A 19,297-nucleotide genomic window follows, 5' to 3' on the forward strand; every position below is an offset into this window, starting at 1 on the left:
ATGTTTACTATCCTTGAGCAACTCACTTACTCAGCCTTGCTTTTCTTTCTTTACAATAAATAAATGGTGGAGTAGGTTGTTAAATTTCAAGCTCTCCAGATTTTCTGCACAAAATGAACAAATTTGCCCCTCAGGGCACACACAGACTGGTGAAAAACCAGGAAGATTTGGGGCAGAACAGGAATCCTCCTGGAACAACTCTAGAATATCAGAAGAAAGGGATTAGCCAGTGTGAAGTACAAATACTTCCAGGCTACCTCTATACAAATACCCAGCGGGGAGTCCTCGGGGCTAGCTGAATGTGACTGGAGTCTCAACAAGAATCACAAAAACTTTCACACACCTCCCCCCTCCAACTGCATCCAGAGTCTGGGATTTAAATCCAGACTCTGGGATTTGAGGAGGGAAGATTGAGTGAACCTCGAATGGTCCAGGACCAGATATGCTGGGAGAGAAAGAACCAGCATGTTTGGTATTGCAGAAGCAATGAGACAGGGAAACTGCAGGCTGCTGATACTTATAGGATAGTGGAGCTTTTGGTTTGAGGTTCCAGGTCAGAGGAAAGAACTGAAGTAAAGCCAGAGGCACTATCCTCCCATCCCACAATTACAGGTGCTTACAGTAATACTTCTTATTTAAAAAAAAAAAATTAACTGGCAAAGAAGAATACAACCATGGAAACTATGGGAATATGAAGACCAAGTTCATCTTCAGCGGAGAACACGGAAGTAAAAAAGCTTTTTTCTAGTTCAAAGAATATTTATATTTAACTGACTCCCCACCCAGAGAGAATATATAGAACTCAAAAAAGAATTTAAAAATTAAAGAAGAGACATTGAGGAAAAACTAAAAACAAGTAAGCAAACAAAAAAAAAAATCCAAGAAAAACAAGATTATGAAAAAAAAAAGGTGACCAATTACAAAGGAGATACGGAGTCTCAAAGATAAAAATAACTCTTTCAAAATTAGAATTGGACAAGGGGAAGCCAGCAAAGTTATGAGAGACCAAGAAATAATAAAACATAACAAAAAGAATGAAAAAATTGAACAGCATGTAAAACATCTTGTAAGAAAAACAACAGATCTGGAGAACTAATCAAAAAGAGAAAATATAAGAATAATTGGATTACCTGAAAGTTGTGATCAGAAAAAGAACCTTGACACAATAATGCAAGAAACAATCCAAGAAGATTGTCCTGGAGTGGAAGGGAATGAGGGGAAAGTAGAAACAGAAAAAAATACACTGACCACCACCTTATTGAGATCTTTTGTGGAAAATTTCAAATTTTGAAATCCCAGATCAAAGAGAAAATTTTGCAAGAAACAAGAATAAAAAAAACAAATTCAAATACACTGGAGCCACAAATTACAATTGTACAGGACTTATCAGCAGCCACAATAAAAGACCACAGGTCTGGAATCATATCTATCAACAATTAAAAGAACTAGGCTTGTGGCCAAAAATATCATGTCCAGAAAACTTATCTATAATATTAAATGAGAAAAAATGGACATTCAATGAACTTGCAGATTTTCATATCTTTCTATCAACCAAACTCGAACTCAACAGAAAATTTAACATAACAAAGATCAATTTCAAGAAACTTAACATGAACAAATTAAATTTTTTAACATGGGAAATGTATACCATATGTTTAATATTGACATCAGCAATAAGGTAGTTCAAAAGAAAGGGTAGGGCAGAATTAAGGTAAAAATAGTAATTATGTTATACAAATGAAGAGGAAAAATAGATACAAAGGCATTAGAGGGGTGAGAAGGGCTCATAGTTCTGAAAATCTACTCACATTGAGAATGGGTTAAATAGATAACTCTACAAAAATATCATGAAGGGTATAGCAGCCTCCAAAATCTATAAAGAAATAAGGGAGTAAGGTTAGGCAAACAAGGAAACAAAGGGTAAGGGAAAAAGACAAAGAAGGGATCCATGAGTTCAGGGGGGAGATTAAGTATACATTTCTATAGCAAGGAAAGTTCAGGAGCAGAATTAAAGCAAAGAGTCAGCAAGAATAGAAAAAATATGTCTGTGTATATGGGGGATGGTGTGGAGGGAGGTATAGAGTGTGGGTATGTATATATGTTTATATCTATATATGTATACATAAATTAATCCTTTCTTAACTACAGCCTGCTGGGAAGACGTAGGCGGAATGAAAGAAAGAAAAAATAAATAAAGTAAAAAAGTTGAGCAGCAGAGAAAAAAAAAGAGAACAATTTACAAAGAAATAAAGAAAAGGTAGATACCCATGAATATTCTACATATATACATTATATATACACATATATATATATATATATGTATATATATACACTTCTTGAACTGGTAATTCATTGGTATATATTTAAAATTCTCCCTGATGTTTTGCCAGGAACATTCTCTTATGTTTTGGCTTAATTTGGTTTTTATTTTCTGTTTTTTAAATAAATAATATTTTAAAAAATAAAATAAATGGGGATCAGAGAGAAAGGGAGTGATTAAATTAGATGACCTCTGAGGTCCCTTCCAATAGATCTATGATCCTAAGACAGAGTGGTTTTTGAGTGTTGTCTCTGGACCAGCCCCAGAATGTGTCAGGTATTATGCTAAGTGCTAAGGGTACAAATTAAAACAAGACAGTTTTTGGTCTCAGGAGCTCTCTTCAAATGTTCAAATTAGTAACCTGAGTTCAAATAGTCTGAGATAGCTCAAAACTAACCTAGGTTCTCAAGCAGGGGCTGTTGATTTTTTATGAGTTATGGACTCTTGGGCCGTCTGATGATTCCTTGCCATTGTAGTATCACAGAAAAGGACTTTTATGAAAAAGATGGGTTTGTGAGGAAGCAAGTTATTTGGGATTATTTATCGAACTGCATGATTTCTAAAGTGTTATGCTGCCTAATTTCTTATTATTCAATTCTGGGCTCAGTATTTTATTTTAAATATGAGGAAATCAAAACCTGAGAGTGTTAAATGATTTGCCCTAAAAACATACAAGTGGTGAACTTTAGCTTAAGGGAAAGAGAATAACCATTTGAATAGCACCTACTATATGCCAGACATTGTGGTAAGTATTTTTTACACATTTTTTAAAGGCAATTGGAGTTAAAGAACTTGACCAAAGTCATCTTCAGAACTTTACTCTTAAGACCATAGGAACACTCAACTTGAAAAAATCGACAGTTGTATGCAAGAAAACAGAGCAATCTATGACTGGTAATTATTCCTGTGCTTATAAAACAGGATCAACAACGCTGGGAGGAGAGTTTTACTATTATTCCCATTTTACTGTTGAGGAAGCTGAGGAAGACAGGATAACTGACTTGCTCAGGGTTATACAGCTAGTGTCTAAGATCATATTTGAACTCAGACCTTCTTGACTTTAGGCCTGGTGCTTTGCCATCTTGCTATCATCTGAGAAGGATGAGAGCAGACTCTTAGAAACTATTTTGTATTCTGAGTTAGTAAGTAAGCCTTGAGCTATAGATGAAGAGCTAGAGTACTAGTTTCCTCATTTGGGAACTTGCTTGGGTTAAAGTACTAGTGTTGTTACCTGCAGAATAATTCTAGCAACTGGAGACAGTGATGACCATTTCTAACAGATGTTGAGATATACAATTGGAACAGTTCTGCAATCCTAGAAATCTATACACAGAGAAAGAGAATGTTGAGGGAAAAGTTCAGATCTGAGCATAATTAGTGACCAGTTATAAAGTACTTCTGAGTGTATGTAAGTAGGCTTACATCACTTTGAGAGGGAATATTTTTCCTTTTTTCTTTCAGAATTCTGCCAAAGACATCTTCTATGATACTATAAACACCTTAGAAGAACATGCCTTTCCCTCTTTTACAATTTGCTTAATATGCTAAATGAAATAAGCAGAACCAGGAGATCATTACACAACAAGACTATACTATGATCAATTCTGATGGACATGGCTCTCTTCAACAATAAGATGATTCAAACCAGTTCCAGTTGTTCAGTGGTGAACATAGCATTTTCACTCTTTCTGTTGATGTTTGCTTGAATTTTGTTTTCTTTCTCAGGTTTTTTTTTCTTCTTCTTGATCTGATTTTTCATATGCAGTAAGATAACTGTATAAATATGTATACATATATTGGATTTAACATATATTTTAACATATTTAACATGTATTGGACTATCTGTCATCTAAGGGAAGGGGTGGGGGGAAGGAGGGAAAAATTTGGAACAGGAAGTTTTATACGGGTCAATGTTGAAAAATTACCCATGCATATATATTTGTTTTTGTCTTTATATTCCCAATGCTTTGAATACAGTAAGCTTTTAAAGTTTAACAGTCTGATATTTTACATACAGTGTTTAATACTCACAGTGCCCCATCTCACAAAGAACTTGGGAAGATAGTTTCTCATACCTTTTCTCTGGGGCTAAGCTTGGTCCTTATCATTTCTATTTCAAATGTTATCTTCTTGTGGTGTTTTCATTTATACACACAGTAGCCTTTTGAGAAAAGTTGGTTGAGTATAATCACTTTTTTTTTGGTAGAAGTACTTATCCTTGCAAAATCTTGTGTTCCAAATTTTTCTTCTCTTCTCTCCCTATCCCCCTCCCCCAGCCAGCAAGTAATCTAACATAGGTTAAATATAGGTTAAATATGTGCAATTCTTCCAAATATATTTCCACATTTATCATGCTGCACAAGAAAAATCAGCTCAAAAAACAAAAAAAAAAGCAAGCAAACAACAAGAAAAAAGGTGAAAATTATGTTGTGATTCACATTCAGTCCCCACAGTCCTCTTGGATGTAGATGACTGTCTCTATCATAAATTTATTGGAATTGGCCTGAATCCATCTCATTGCTGAAAAGAGTTACATCCATCAAGGTTGATCATCACATAATCTTGTTGTTGCTGTGTACAATATTCTCTTGGTTCTTCTCACTTTACTTGGCATCAGTTCATATAAACCTCTCCAGGTCTTTCTGAAATCATCCTGCTGATCCTTTCTTATAACAATAATATTCCATAATCAAATGTTATTTCTGATTCCTTTAAAATTCATTAATACTAAGATGAGGGAAGAGGGGAATTCAAATATTTTGGTAGTTACCAAAGAAAATAATATACATTCTTTTTTGTTGACATTTTTTATGTTTTCAGCTACAAATGCTCTTTTAGATCATTTGATTTAGCCCAAATATCAAGTGAGATAATGAATGCAAAGTGTTTTGTAAAACTTAAAGTGCTAAACAAATATCAGTGATTAATATTACCACATTACATTGATATCACAGAAGATCTCTGCCAGCAAAAATTCCCTTCATTTATGTCTTGTTCTTTAAAAGATGATACTGCTCTTAGTACTTTGCAAAAGAGCAAGCAAGACAAACCAGTATTGATATAATCAGTAGTTATGTCACTCCATTTGGCAAAGAATCACATGACTGAATCTCAGCCTAAATTCAGATTAGATTTATTTGTTTTTTGTTAACTACATCATAGTGTTACTATATATTTCATATTAATTAATATATGTAAAGTCCTTTGCAAAGAACTTTAAAGCATTATATAACTATTAGCTATTATTAGTTATTTGTGTTCAGTTAATTTTTCAAATGTGACATTCTTTGTGTCTCCGTTTGGGGTTTTCTTGGCAAAGATATTGGAATGTTTTGTCATTTCCTTCTTCAATTCATTTTACAGATGAAAAAACTGAGGCAAACAGGGTTAAGTGACTTGTCCAGGATTACATAACTAGTATGTGTCTGAGACTTGGCACTCTATCCACTATGCCACTGAGCTACCTCTCTTTCATTTACTGATTTCTAATCATATTTTTCAAATATGCTTTTTAGCATCTTCTGTGTTCAATTTTTACATTAGAGTCTCTGAAAATTCCAGTACTATTTATAGGATTCTGGGTTTATAAGCTGAGAGCTGTAAGGAATTTTAGGGATAATCAAATTCAACTTTTTTCATTTTACTGATGAAGAAATTGAGGAACAGAAAAGTTTATGATTTTTCTAGATTGACATAGGGTTTCTAAAGTAGAATTTGAACTAAGGTCTTTCTGTTATTATTCACATTATTTTCTACCTCTTCAACAAATACAACAAATAAACTGGAATTATTTGCTTATGCTCTTACAAGTTTCATAAAATGAGATAACCAACAGTCCCCAAGAAATCATATAGTAGGAATGGTACCCATTTTTATAGGTGGGACCTTTATCTATCCATCTATTTCTATACTGAAAGAGAGACAGACAGATAGAAACAAAGAGCAAAAAGACCTGTTACTCTTCAGTTGTTTCAAGGGACTAAAGACTGAATTCTTATATACAGCCTCTTCCTTTCAATGGTTCCCTATTGCCTTTAGGATAAGATAGAAAATGCAAAATCTGTCTTCAGTTTACCTTTTCAGGCCACCTGCACATCATTTTTCTTCATAAATTCTATGTTCAAATGAAACTTGCCTACTGGTTGTTCTTAGAATTATGGGATTTGTTTTCTGAGCTCAGCATCCACCTCTTGCCTTTGCATGGGTCGTCTCTTATACTTGTAGCTTTCTCAACATTAATTTAGGGCTCATATCCAGTGAGAATCTATCTCTATTCCTTCTACCTATAATGCTTTCCTAGTTTTCCACCTCAAGTTATCACTTGAATTGTTTAAATATAATATGTAAATACATCTTGTATTTATCCAATGGAATTTTAAACCCTAGGTTTTATTTTGTTGTTGTATCTCCAGAGTCCGGCATAGAGTCTTATGTATAAAAAGTATTTAATCTGTTTATTAATTTGGATTAAATGTGAATAAAGGACCAGTTCAAGTTTTTCTTTCTCTATAATGTTATTTCTACACATATACCTATATGTAGTTATAATAATCTATCTTAATTTGAATTCCTAAGATATTTATTTCTACTTCATCATCATCCTGGTGCTTGTCAAATATTGCCCTGTATTTTTTATTGCCTTCTTAGTTGTATATGTCAGGCAGTGTGGTGTCATGGAAAGAATAGTCAATATTCCAAAAAGTTCTTTTTGACTTTTTGACATTTCTGCTGCTATAATCAGGAGAAACCTAGGTTTGAACCCATCTTCCAGCATTTATTTATTGTGTGGTCACGGGCAAGTCATTTGATGTCCTAAATTCATCTTTTCTCCAAAACATTCTTTCCTTCCAAAGTTCTCTCTTACTTGCATGTTTCACTCTCTCTTAGCTAGGTCCTCAATCTAGGTGTCATTCCCAATCCCTCATCCTTTCTCCCCTACCTCCATTCTACATATACTTCAAGTACTCATATTTATACCTAGATTATTGTAATAATCTGCTGTTTTTTTTCTTCCACTAAACTAATCAAATCAATCTTCCTAAAGTGGTCTAGTCATGTTATCTCTATTTAGTGAACTCCAGTGGTGTCTTATCATCATCATAATCTTCTTTTAGAACCTGGTTCCTCCTACTTTTGCATGTCATGGCATCACCTCCAAGAACAAAGGATAAACAACCTCTTACCTTTCCAGTCTTCTTATGCCTTCCCACCTTCTTATACTCTGCTCTAGTGACATTTTTCTTGCTGTTACACACACACACACACACACACACACACACTACACTTCATTTCCTAACTTTTCAAAATTTCATTGGCTATCCCCTTATATGTAATATTTCCTTCCTCCTCATCTCTGTCTCCTGGCTTCCCTGGCTTCCTTTAAGTACCAGCTAAAATCCCACCTTCCAGAAGAAACTTTTTCTGATCTCTCTTAATTCTAGTGCCTTCCCTCTGTTCATTGTCCTCAATTATTATGGATATATCATGTTTGTAAATGTTTATTTGCATGTTGTCCCTCCTACTAGATCGACTGCTTTTTGAGAGCAGGTAGTATCTTTTGCATTTTTTTTTTTTTTTTGTACCTTTAGTCCTTAGCACAGAGTTTGGCACAAAAAAGGTATTTGATAAATGTTCATTGACTTGAATCTAACTTGACCCTTTCCTAATCAGTATAAGAAGGATAATAAGATCAGTAATACTATCTTGAAAGTTTCTATGACCATCAAAGAGATATTACATATAAATAAACAACTTAACTAAATGTGCAAACCATGTATTTATAACGTCCCCAGCTTTATTGTAAATTCCTTGGGAGTAAGGATTAAATTTTATGCTTCTTTTTATTTCCTACTGTGTTTAGGATGGTGCTTTGCAAAAAAATAGGTACTTCATAAATTTTTTGGTTGATTTCATATCTTATGGAAAAAATGATAAATTAAACCTAAGGCTAGTTACCAGATACATGGGCTAAGAACTGGGAGTTTTCCATTTTGATTATGTTTTCAAATCTTCCTGTTTTCCATTCCTTATAATAGATTTAGATTTTAAGGTTTGTAAAGGCCTGACACACTTTGCTTCATTATATACAATCACCTTTCTAGATAGATGGGTACTGTTATACCTACATTTTATAGATTAATGATAATACTCTTTAACTTCCTGCCAGTGCCTATTTCTATAATTATCACATATATACAATTCTATTCTATTCAATTCAACTGAATTCATCAAACATATATTAAGCATTTTGCATTGCCATTGAGAATACAAAAACAAAATGGAAAGATTTTGAAGGTCTTTCTTTACATTGTAATGGGGAGGAAGGGACAGATCATAATATACAGAGAAATAAATTTAAAAGGCATATTAAAAAAAATAAATCTCTACTGAGATTAGAGAAAGATCCCTAACAATTGAGGAGAAGGAGATGACTTGTCACAGACAGCCTTCTTGGAATATAATCCCTGAGCTGAGTCATTAAAGACGAGGTTCTACAGGGATACTAATACATTGTTGATGGAATTGTGAATACATCCAGCCATTCTGGAGAGCAATTTGGAACTATGCTCAAAAAGTTATCAAACTGTGCATACCCTTTGATCCAGCAGTATTACTATTGGGCTTATATCCCAAAGAGATACTAAAGAAGGGAAAGGGACCTATATGTGCACGAATGTTTGTGGCAGCCCTGTTTGTAGTGGCTAGAAGCTGGAAACTGAGTGGATGCTCATCAGTTGGAGAATGGCTGAATAAATTGTGGCATATGAATATTATGGAATATTAGTATTTGGTAAGAAATGACCAACATGATGATTTCAGAAAGGCCTGGAGAGACTTACATGAACTGATGCTGAGTGAAATGAGCAGGACCAGGAGATCATTATATACTTCAACAACAATACTATATGATGATCAATTCTGATGGACATGACCATCTTCAACAATGAGATGAACCAAATCAGTTCCAATAGAGCAATAATGAATTGAACCAGCTACACCCAGTGAAAGAACTCTGGAAAATGAATATGAACCATTACATAAAATTCCCAATTCCTCTATTTTTGTCCACCAGAATTTTTGATTTCCTTCACAAGCTAATAGTATACTATTTCAAAGTCCAATTCTTTTTGTACAGCAAAATAACTGTTTGGACATGTATACTTATATTGTATTTAATTTATACTTTAACATATTTAACATGTATTGGTCAACCTGCCATCTGGGGAAAGGGATGGGGGGAAGGAGGGGAAAAATTGGAACAAAAGGTTTGGCAATGTCAGTGCTGTAAAATTACCCATGCATATAACTTGTAAATAAAAAGTTATAATAATAAAAAAAAATGAGGTTCTAAGAAGCTGAGAGAGGAGAGGATATATTTCAGGTATCTCTGGAGCAGGATTCCATGGAAGGATATAGAAGTAGAAGAACAGCTAGCAGACCAGTTTGGCTGGAATGTAAAATATGAAAGGGAATAATATAAAATAAAACTGTAAAGGTAGATGGGAATAATGTTAGAGAGGGCTTTAAATAACAAGTGGAAAATTTTTATTTGATCTTGGAGCCAATGAGGAACCTTTGAAGAGTTTGAGTATAGTCCTACTTGGTCTTTTAGAAATATCAATCTGTTAGCTAAGTATAATATGGATTGAATAGAGGAGACCAGAAACAGATAGTCATAAATTCAATTCATGGTGGAGATAACATTAAAATCAGATCATGGATTAGATAAGATACAGAAAAATACTGGTACATGTTATTTTCCTAGTGCCTCAGCTAGTATCTGGTTGTCATTTGGAAATTTGCAATAAAAGTATCTTTTGGTGCATTAAAACAGAGGTTCCCTAAAGTGATCTATGGTCTTAAAAGAGTTTAAGCAGGTTCTAAAGGCCCCTCCCTAAGTTTTTAATATGGAGTTGGGCAAATCACTGGGTAAACTGAACTCATTAAACACCATCAGGGAAGTTGTCTGGTATAGGTGCTTATTTCTCACTATACTTCATATATTCATATTTCCAGATGGAAAAGGAAGGATATACATTATGATATAGAATGTGGGTCTTAGAGTCAAGAAAACAAAGATTTAAATCCCATCTCTGACATTCACCAGTTGTTTGATACCAGGAAAATCATTGACTCTACCTGGGCCTCAGTTCCCTCATCTGTAAAATGGAAAGGTTGGACTTGGTAATTTATAAAGATCATTTCATCTCTAAATCTATGATTTTATGAGTCAGGTGCTTATAACTCCTAATCCATAATACTGAGGAAATAACACATTATCTCCTGTATAGGAGATGAGGATAGTATCACTCCCCAAAGACAAATAATAGAAAATCAGCAAGATAGAGAAAGGAGAATAATAATGAAAAAGAATATGAAAAGAAATAGTGTCTACAAAATGGGAAGGCATTGAGACCAATGTACTCAAGCAAACCAAGTCAACTTAGACCTTTAACATTGATGATAGTTCATTGATTTGGCAAAATCCCTCTTACCAATAGATATTAAAGGGTTCTTAATAACAGTCAAATAGAAATAATTATCCTTATCTTCCAGATAAAGGATTGCATTCAGAACACTGCTAATTATTTGGGTTTCTTCCCTCCACCTCAGAATAAATGAATGCACTGTATTCATTCTGGCTTCTTGCCCATGGCACAAAGAGGGTATGAGCCCACATGATTGTGTGCATAAGAGAAAGTAGGTTTGTATTCATACTGGCAAACAGTCTAGGTAGCTAAGGAAATGCTATCAACATTCTTCTTATTTCAGCCTTAAAAACTGGTTAAAAAATAAAGATGAAAACTAAAATGACCTTAAGAGAGATATAGTTGATGTAAAGGGTAAATTACTGATGTCCAGCACAAATCCAAACAGAGCTGGGATGTACACCTTCTAAACACTTTGCTATAATTTCAGAAAATTCCTGTTATCTCTACCCCAAATTCTGAGATTTAAAATAAGAATAAAAGGAAAACTATGTAAAACTGAAATAAGTGACACACTTCTGAGGCAGTAAGGCAAAATTCAAGGAGGGACTGAATTACACAGATAAATACATAGTGAGTTTTACAGAATACTTTCAAGTTCGACCTTTAACTGTGCTACTCTTGTGACTTCTTACTCAAACTTTTTCACATGGTTCTCCTCCTCCTCCTCCTCCTCCTCCTCTTCCTTCTCCTTCTTCTTTTACAGAGGCAATTGGGGTCAAGTGACTTGCCCAGGGTCACACAGCTAGGACGCATTAAGTGTCTGAGGTCAAACTTGAACTCAGGTCCTCCTGACTTCAAGGCTGATGCTCTATCCACTATACCATGTAACTGCCCCACACATGTTTCTTCTAACATTAATAAAACCCTTAAAATTTACAAAGCCCTTTACATATATTATCTCACTTGAAAGACAGATGCCCATGGATAGAGCATATAAAGTGAAATGAACAGAACCGGGAGAACACTGTGCACAAGAATAGCAGTTTTGTACAATGAACAACTGTGAATGACTTAGCTAGTCTCAGCAATACAATAGAACAAAACAGTCCCAAAGGACTCATGATGAAAAATGCTATCCACCTCCAGAGAAAGAATTGATGTTATCTGAATACAGATTAAACCATACTATTTTTCTCTTTCTTTCTTTTTTTTTTTTTGGTTCAAGTTTTCTTTAACAAAACGACTAATATGAAAACAGTCTACCTGATTGCACATGGACAATCTATATTAAACTGCTTATCATATCAAGGAGCGAGGAGGCAAGAGAGGGAGGGATAGAATTTCGAACTCAAAACAAACAAAAAAATTCCAAATGTTAAAAATTGTTTTTACATGTAAAACATGTAAAATATTTTAGGGGAAAATAAAATTATTTTTAAAAAACAAGTAACAAATATGCAATTTACTGAAATAAAGATCTTAATTAGCTGAGTGGAAAAATAGCAAAATCTGTATTTTCAAATATATTAGATATAATGTAATTATCATCTAACTGATTCATCTATATATGTCATTTATATTTATATCTATATCTATCTATCTATCTATCTATCTATCTTGTCTACCATAGTAACCTTTTATAAGTGGAATTAGAACAATATTTTCTACAGCAAATATTTATTTTTTAAAGCTGTTTATTTTCAAAACACATGCATAGATAGTTCTCAACATTCACCCTTGCAAAAACCTTGTGTTCCAATTTTTTCTCTCTCTCTTCCCCCATCTCCATTTACACAGCAAGTAATCCAAAATATGTTAAACATATGCAGTTCTTCCAAACATATTTCCACATTTATCATGTTGCACAAGAAAAATAAGATCAAAAAGGAAAAAATGAGAAAGAAAACAAAATGCAAACAAGCAACAACAAAAAGTGAGAATACTATGTTGTGATCTGCACTTAATTCCCGTAGTCCTCTTTCTGAGTGCAGATGGCTCTGCATCACTGATCTGAATCACCTCACTGCTAAAAAGAGCCATGTCTATCAGAATTGATCATGATATAATTTTCTTTTTGCTGTGTATAATGTTCTCTTGATTCTACTCACTTCACTTCACTTCATTATATCAGTTCATGTAAGTCTCTCCTTTCTGAAATCATCCTCCAGCAAACATTTATGAATCGGAATTCCAAAAAATCTTATTAGATGGATTGGACCTGAGATGATGGGAATATTTATAGCACTAAAACGCTAGAATACAGCTTGTTATGATGAGCAATGCTTTAAACTATATCACAATGTTTTGTTTCACTTAAGAATATCCTGATATGAGAACTTGGATAAAATGATCACTTTTTGGAGATATACCAATTGTTACTTTTATTGTCATTAGTATTATTAATGCCAATAACATTATCATCAATAACATTAATCATTTACAATCATATAAAGTATGTAAAGTATGTAAAGTGCCAAAGCACTTTATCCAAAAGTTCTATTATAAGAAGATAATAACTATATTACAGTATATCTAATATTTGTAATTTTTCTTATTTGAAAATTTGTTCTACTATAGAATTTGCAAAAGAAGGAAAACATATTTTAGAAATATCTTAGATGTGGGAGGAACTTTAAAAAAAAGAATAGAAAGGGGCAGCTAGGTGGTATAGTGAAATAGAGCATTGGCTCTAATTCAATTCAGGAAGACTAGAGTTCAAATATAACCTCAGACATAGCTCGAGTCACTTAATTCCGTGTGTGTGTGTGTATATGTGTGTGTGTGTGTGTGTTTTTGTGTGTGTGTGTGTGTGTGAGAGAGAGAGAGAGAGAGAGAGAGAGAGAGAGAGAGAGAGCCATAAATATCAGAGACAAGTAGGCAGGAAGGGATCTTCTGTATTTCATTGTCCTAAAAAGTAGTAATTTAATTAAATAATTTTCTGATCATCTAATTAAAATTTTATTAAAAGGACCTGAGTTACAATTGCTCTGTGAAGGCTACATAACCCGAAACATCACTCAGCCATTGCTGCAGCCATGTGTACCTTTTCAGGAAGTCTTAGTTGTGACTCCTTGGGGCTTATTAGTCAGTCAACATAAATTTATTGTGACTACTACATGTGGAAGATATATAAACAAACAAACAAAAAGGCAAAGATAGCCCCTGTTCTCATGGAGCTCACAGTCTAAAGGGAGAGACCAAATGAAAGCAACTATGTACATATATGTGTAGAACAAATTGCTGTGAGGGCAGCAGATTGGGAGCAGGCAGTGACAAGAATAACTGCCACTGTACCACAACTACAGATGGGAGGTGATAAAACCACTGTGAATGAACACTTCAACTTCCCTTTCAATAGTGAGGTTATTAGCAAAGTGGACATCTTAATGGACAAATGGATGAATTCAGTATCTTGACATTTGCTTATTTCTGCTCCTTATGGACTATTGGTATTGCCATTTACCTTGCTACTGTAGTCTTTGAATCCTGGGCCTTGTTATTCAGCCTCCTACTGTCTTGTCTAGTCTTCCAGGTCTTAGTCTTCTCCTTGTAGATGAACCCTTTTACATATGCTGTCTTCTCCCATTCAGAGGTAAGTTCATAGAGAGCAGAGGCTATCTCACTTTTCTATTTGTATCCCCAGCACTTAACTCCTTCCTTTGTTCTTTCCTCCTTTCTTTCCTTCTTCCCTCTCTCCTTTCCTTCTTTCTTTTCTTCCTTCCTTCCTTCCTGTGATTTTCCCAAGTTCATATATGTAGGAACACAAAATAATTGCAAATCATTTACATTCTTAAACAATGAGGGATGAAAAAGTTTCATATATATGAAAGTATAAGTCTGCATAAGTATACATACACTTATACATGTATATATGTGAGAACTCACATTTATGTAAGCATATGTATGTGAGCATAGTTTTCTTTTTTAGTACCCTCTTTTATAGTTCTGATTCCTAAAGAAGCAATTATATATATGTATATATATGTATGTATATATGTATATACATATATATGTTTATGGGTGTATGTATGTAAAATATGAAATGAAATTTTATATAAGGTAGGGTACAGCTTATAACATTATTATTATTGTTGTTTTTTAACTAATGTCTCTATATTGCTTTATGGTCTACAAAATGCTTTATGTCCATGATATCATTTTAAGTTTATAGAAGCAGCATAGAATAGTGGATAGAGTTCTGACTTGGAATAGGAAGAAGACCTATATTCAAATGCTGCCTCAAACACTTAATAACCATATGATTTTGCACAGTTCACTTAATTACTATTTGCCTCAGTTTCCTCATCTGTAAAGGGTGTGGGTTAGACTTAATGGCCATGAAGGATACTTCCAGATTTAACTATGACTCTGTGAACAGTCCTATAAAGTAAGCAGTGTAGCCATTTTCTCTATTTTAAAGATTAAAAAAAAAGCCTGCAAAACAAGACTCAACACTAGGTTTTCTGACTCTGTTCCATTTCCTCCATTCCATTCTGTTTGAATATAGTTCTTTTTACTTATCTTTTGAGATAGTTTGGTCATAGGCATTTTCTAAGAACCAGTGCATTATGATTAGGAATAAAGGTAATCTTGGAATCAGTTTGCTTGAATACATCATTCTCAACTGCCTTCTCTTTCTGAATGTTATTTTTATTCACTTTTTCATGATTGTTCTCCTTTAGTTTTGCTAACTTAAAACAAACAAAAAAAAGTAATCAAAGAAGTATAACCATGGAGTTATTACAATTCAAATAAATAGGAGCCAAAAGGCAAAATGAATATGGAGGAAAAGCTGTAAGGGAGATAAGTGAGGCTCCTACATAAAAAAAAAAAAAAATCCAGGTACATTTATTATGTATGATTATGTTGATCATATAATCATAGCAGGTTAAAGTTGCAAGGGGATATCCAAAACACAATCATTATTTTATATTCCCATTTATAAAAATGTAAGAGAAAATAATAGTTTAATACAAAGTACATAGACAGTCACCATATTGGCTATAAGAAAAATTATGGGAATTCTCTCATTATTATTAGTTCTAACTAAAGTATTTAAATCCAGGAACATGCAAGGCAGAAAACCAAATTTTAAAAAATGAATTAATAAAAACAAAATATATTACATTTAAAATTGTAGTCTTTTGTTTTTAGTACTTTTCTTCCAATGCCTAATTCATTCTAACAGAAATTAATTCAAATACATTTTGCTTCACAATCTACTTGGTGAAAAAAAAAAAACTTTCCTCTGATTTTTTGGACATTGTTTATTTAATTTAATCAAATTAAAATTTTAAATACTATACTACAAGTTACTCAGAGAAAGTTTTAGTAGCTCTTAAATTCCTGCCCTATGCCTTACCATATCAACAAAATAGTGATCTAGGTTATCTTCTCTATTGGTTTGACCCATCTTTCCCCACTACAGAAAGTTATATGCTTATCAGATAATCCTACCCCCATCAGTTTTTGGTTACTTATTGAAACACTTATAAAGGCCGTTATATATGTATTCTTCATTTCCAAAGGTGTCATTCTTGACAGTGATTATGTAGGAGCATGATTTTAAAATATAATATTCAAGGAACCATCATAGTGAAATCTTCTTTTGATAAACTTACTCCTGATGTCTAAGGCTGTGATCGTAAATCTATAATCTGTTCAAACTCTTGCTAAAAAATAATCTATCTTCTTACTGATTCTCTCATTGAAGAGCATCTCTAGGAACTCATTTTGTGCAGGGACCTAGAATGGCCTACCTTCATGTTTGCTTCTGACATTCCAGGTTTTTAAACAATGTCTCAGCTGCTGCTTTACCCTAGAATTTTTCTCAGTATCTAGGGCCTCCTTGTCCCAAAACATCCAATTACTCTTGCATCCCTCTAATCCTAGAATATTCCTGATCAAGGTTAGATCACTTTTCCCATTAGTTAGTTCTTCCTGATATCTCCAAATTGTGAGGCCAGCCTTCATGCCATTTCCAGCTCTGATCTGACATTCTGGACTAGAGTCCCATGCCACTGGATGACAGGGGCACCCTTTCCTTGCCACAGAGCTGCATGGGATGATGCAGACTGGAAAGGAAGCTCTAGGGAGAGAGGCAACTGAAGCATATTATTGAAGTCGGGAAATCAGAAGCCTAACCAGGAAAGAAATGAAAACTTCCCAGACTGGGCTTCACCTCAAATGAAGATCCTAGAAAGAGCTCACTAATATGAGAAAGGAAAAGAGGGCCAGCATAATCTGTAGCAAAATGAGAGAATGGAATAAATCTGAAAAATGTTTGAATGGATAAGAGATGTGAATGAGAGGGAAAGGTCATCCATGAGAGGATTAGAAGCGAAAAATAAGGGGGGTGGGGAGAGATGAAGCAGATTCCCTCAGTTAACAGTTTGTGTTCAGTCATTCAGTCGAAGGCTAGACAGACCTAAATCCTTAAAGTCTAACAGCTAAATATAACCTTGAGCCATCATGGAAAGGTTATACCCCATATATTCTGTTTAAGAAGCCAATGAAGTGTGTAATACATTTTAGAAATATTTCATCTTTTTAAAAAAAATAGTTAAAATTAAAGGTTATAATTAAATTAAATTTAATAAAAAAGTATTGCATCCCTCCTATTGTACAAAGTGGTGGAGTAAACGTCAGCAACCTAGAAAATTCACTTATGTGGAACATTTTTCCATTTTCCCTTCAGGATGCTGAATAAACAAGGTATTACTGTAACTGAGAAAATGAGGAAGTATAGCTTAGAGATGAGACCTTTCACAGGCCATGGACAGATTCTATGATTAACACTATTGGGATTCCATGATTGCTGACTAGCAAGGTTCCATAACCTCTGACCCACACCCCCTCTCCCAAAAGAACAGTGGAAAGCTCCAAAGGTTGTAGCCTCACAAAACTCAGAGGTGGAAAAGAATTGAGAGAGCATCGTATTTTCAGGGATATAGCTGTCACTGACCTTGTATCACCACTAAGCCTTTGGTGTATTCTTTGCCTAATACCTTAAGCAGCTTACAACACAGTCCAAAGAACAAGATTTTCCCCAGGGAAATTCAGAACATAAAGGAGCATAAACCAGTCCCTATGTGACTTCACACAGAATAACATTACTTTGCCATCACAAAGTAGCTTTTGACTCTCTTGTTTTCTCCCCAACCAATATATCCAGCTCTAGACAACACAGTAAGTAGTTCAAAGTTCTGGACTCTCTGTGTTTTCATTTGCTAGTTTTGATCAGCTGAAATGGCAAAAGTCTAGTGTCTTTATTAAGTTCTGGGCAACATCAATGCCTTCCTGCCTCATTCATCAACAGCTTTACTTCTCCAGTTGTGGTCATAAAATTCTACTTGGAGAATGGCAGGGAACATGGCATCAGAAGACAACTTACTCAGCAGGTAAGATGAAAATTGAAGGGTTGATGTTGGACTAGGGTATGAAAATTACCTGTGGCTCCAGAAATGGAGGAAGTAGTGAGAAAAGGCTGAATGTCCAGAGTAGTCCAAAAGGAAGTGGCTTCAGACCTATTAAGTACACACAGACCAAAAAATGCATTTCAATTTATGTTGAACAATAAAATGTTCACTTTTCCCCCTCCCCCCCAAAAAATTGATTTTATTTAAGGTTCAACATGAATCTATATTTTCTTCATTGTTATGGTTACAATAATTAGATTCCACTAGCTTTTAATAATAGTCCCTTACTCTCTGATATTAATCTAAACAGAGGAAAAGATAGCATCTGAAGTTCAATGACTACCACCTATAAGCAATTTTAAAATACCTTGAAAATAAAGTAAATTTTTATTTCTCAATAAAAATAAATATATTTAACAACATTTTATGTTTTAAAATAAATTACAATTTTATTTTATGATAAAAATAAGTATATTTAACTATAGTTTATATTTTAAAATAAAATATATTTTTGTTTATAAATATTTATGACTAGTTTTAACTTTAACTAAAGCCAGACTCAGAATTAGAATCTCCTGGGTTCAGATCCTACCTCTGACAAATAGTGACTCTGGATAAATCATTAACCTCTCAGAATATCAGGCAACTTCGTAAGATAATACATAACAGAACCATTAATGATTTCCATTACTAGAGACAGTTTCTTCATTGAAAATGAAGCTCCATTGAAATTGTATCAAGAGCAAGAAAAACCCCAAAATTTAGTCAAAGAATGCATAAAGCAAAGTAGGAGAAATAAGGTCCTAAAGGTAGGTTGGAAGTGGATTGTGTAGGAACTTAAATACATAAGGAAGCAAAGAGGTTTTTAAGTAGAAAAATCACACCTCTCAAATCTATCAACTTATAAACATTTTCTCCAGACCAAGCCTATTTCCTAGTGCAATTCTCAAAAGTTTCCATTAAATTGCTCATTTAACTCAATTTAATAAATATTAAGCTCCAGTGAACATTGTGTCTCCCAGTTAGAATTTGAATTCCTTTAGAACACCGGAAATCGCTCTTTCTGTTTGAACTCCAAGCATTTAAATTTGTGCTAGACACTTAGTAAGTGCTTAATAAGTGATTTT

General features: G+C 33.9%; 1 protein-coding gene across 5 annotated transcripts in view; it reads right to left on the bottom strand.

The window, feature by feature from the left end:
• Positions 1 to 19,297, bottom strand: part of APBA1 (amyloid beta precursor protein binding family A member 1) — a 246,286-nt gene that overhangs the window by 177,026 nt on the left and 49,963 nt on the right. For 4 of the 5 annotated variants that reach the window (XM_051961927.1, XM_051961937.1, XM_051961917.1 and 1 more), the window contains exon 2: positions 18,202 to 18,278. The exons of the other annotated variant lie outside the window; for it this stretch is intronic. The gene's annotated coding sequence lies outside the window, so the exon portion shown is untranslated. The remainder of the gene's footprint in view (positions 1 to 18,201; positions 18,279 to 19,297) is intronic. 5 annotated transcript variants of the gene reach the window in all.

Source organism: Antechinus flavipes, chromosome 1 (genome assembly GCF_016432865.1).
Source record: "Antechinus flavipes isolate AdamAnt ecotype Samford, QLD, Australia chromosome 1, AdamAnt_v2, whole genome shotgun sequence".
Lineage (NCBI taxonomy): Eukaryota > Metazoa > Chordata > Mammalia > Dasyuromorphia > Dasyuridae > Antechinus > Antechinus flavipes.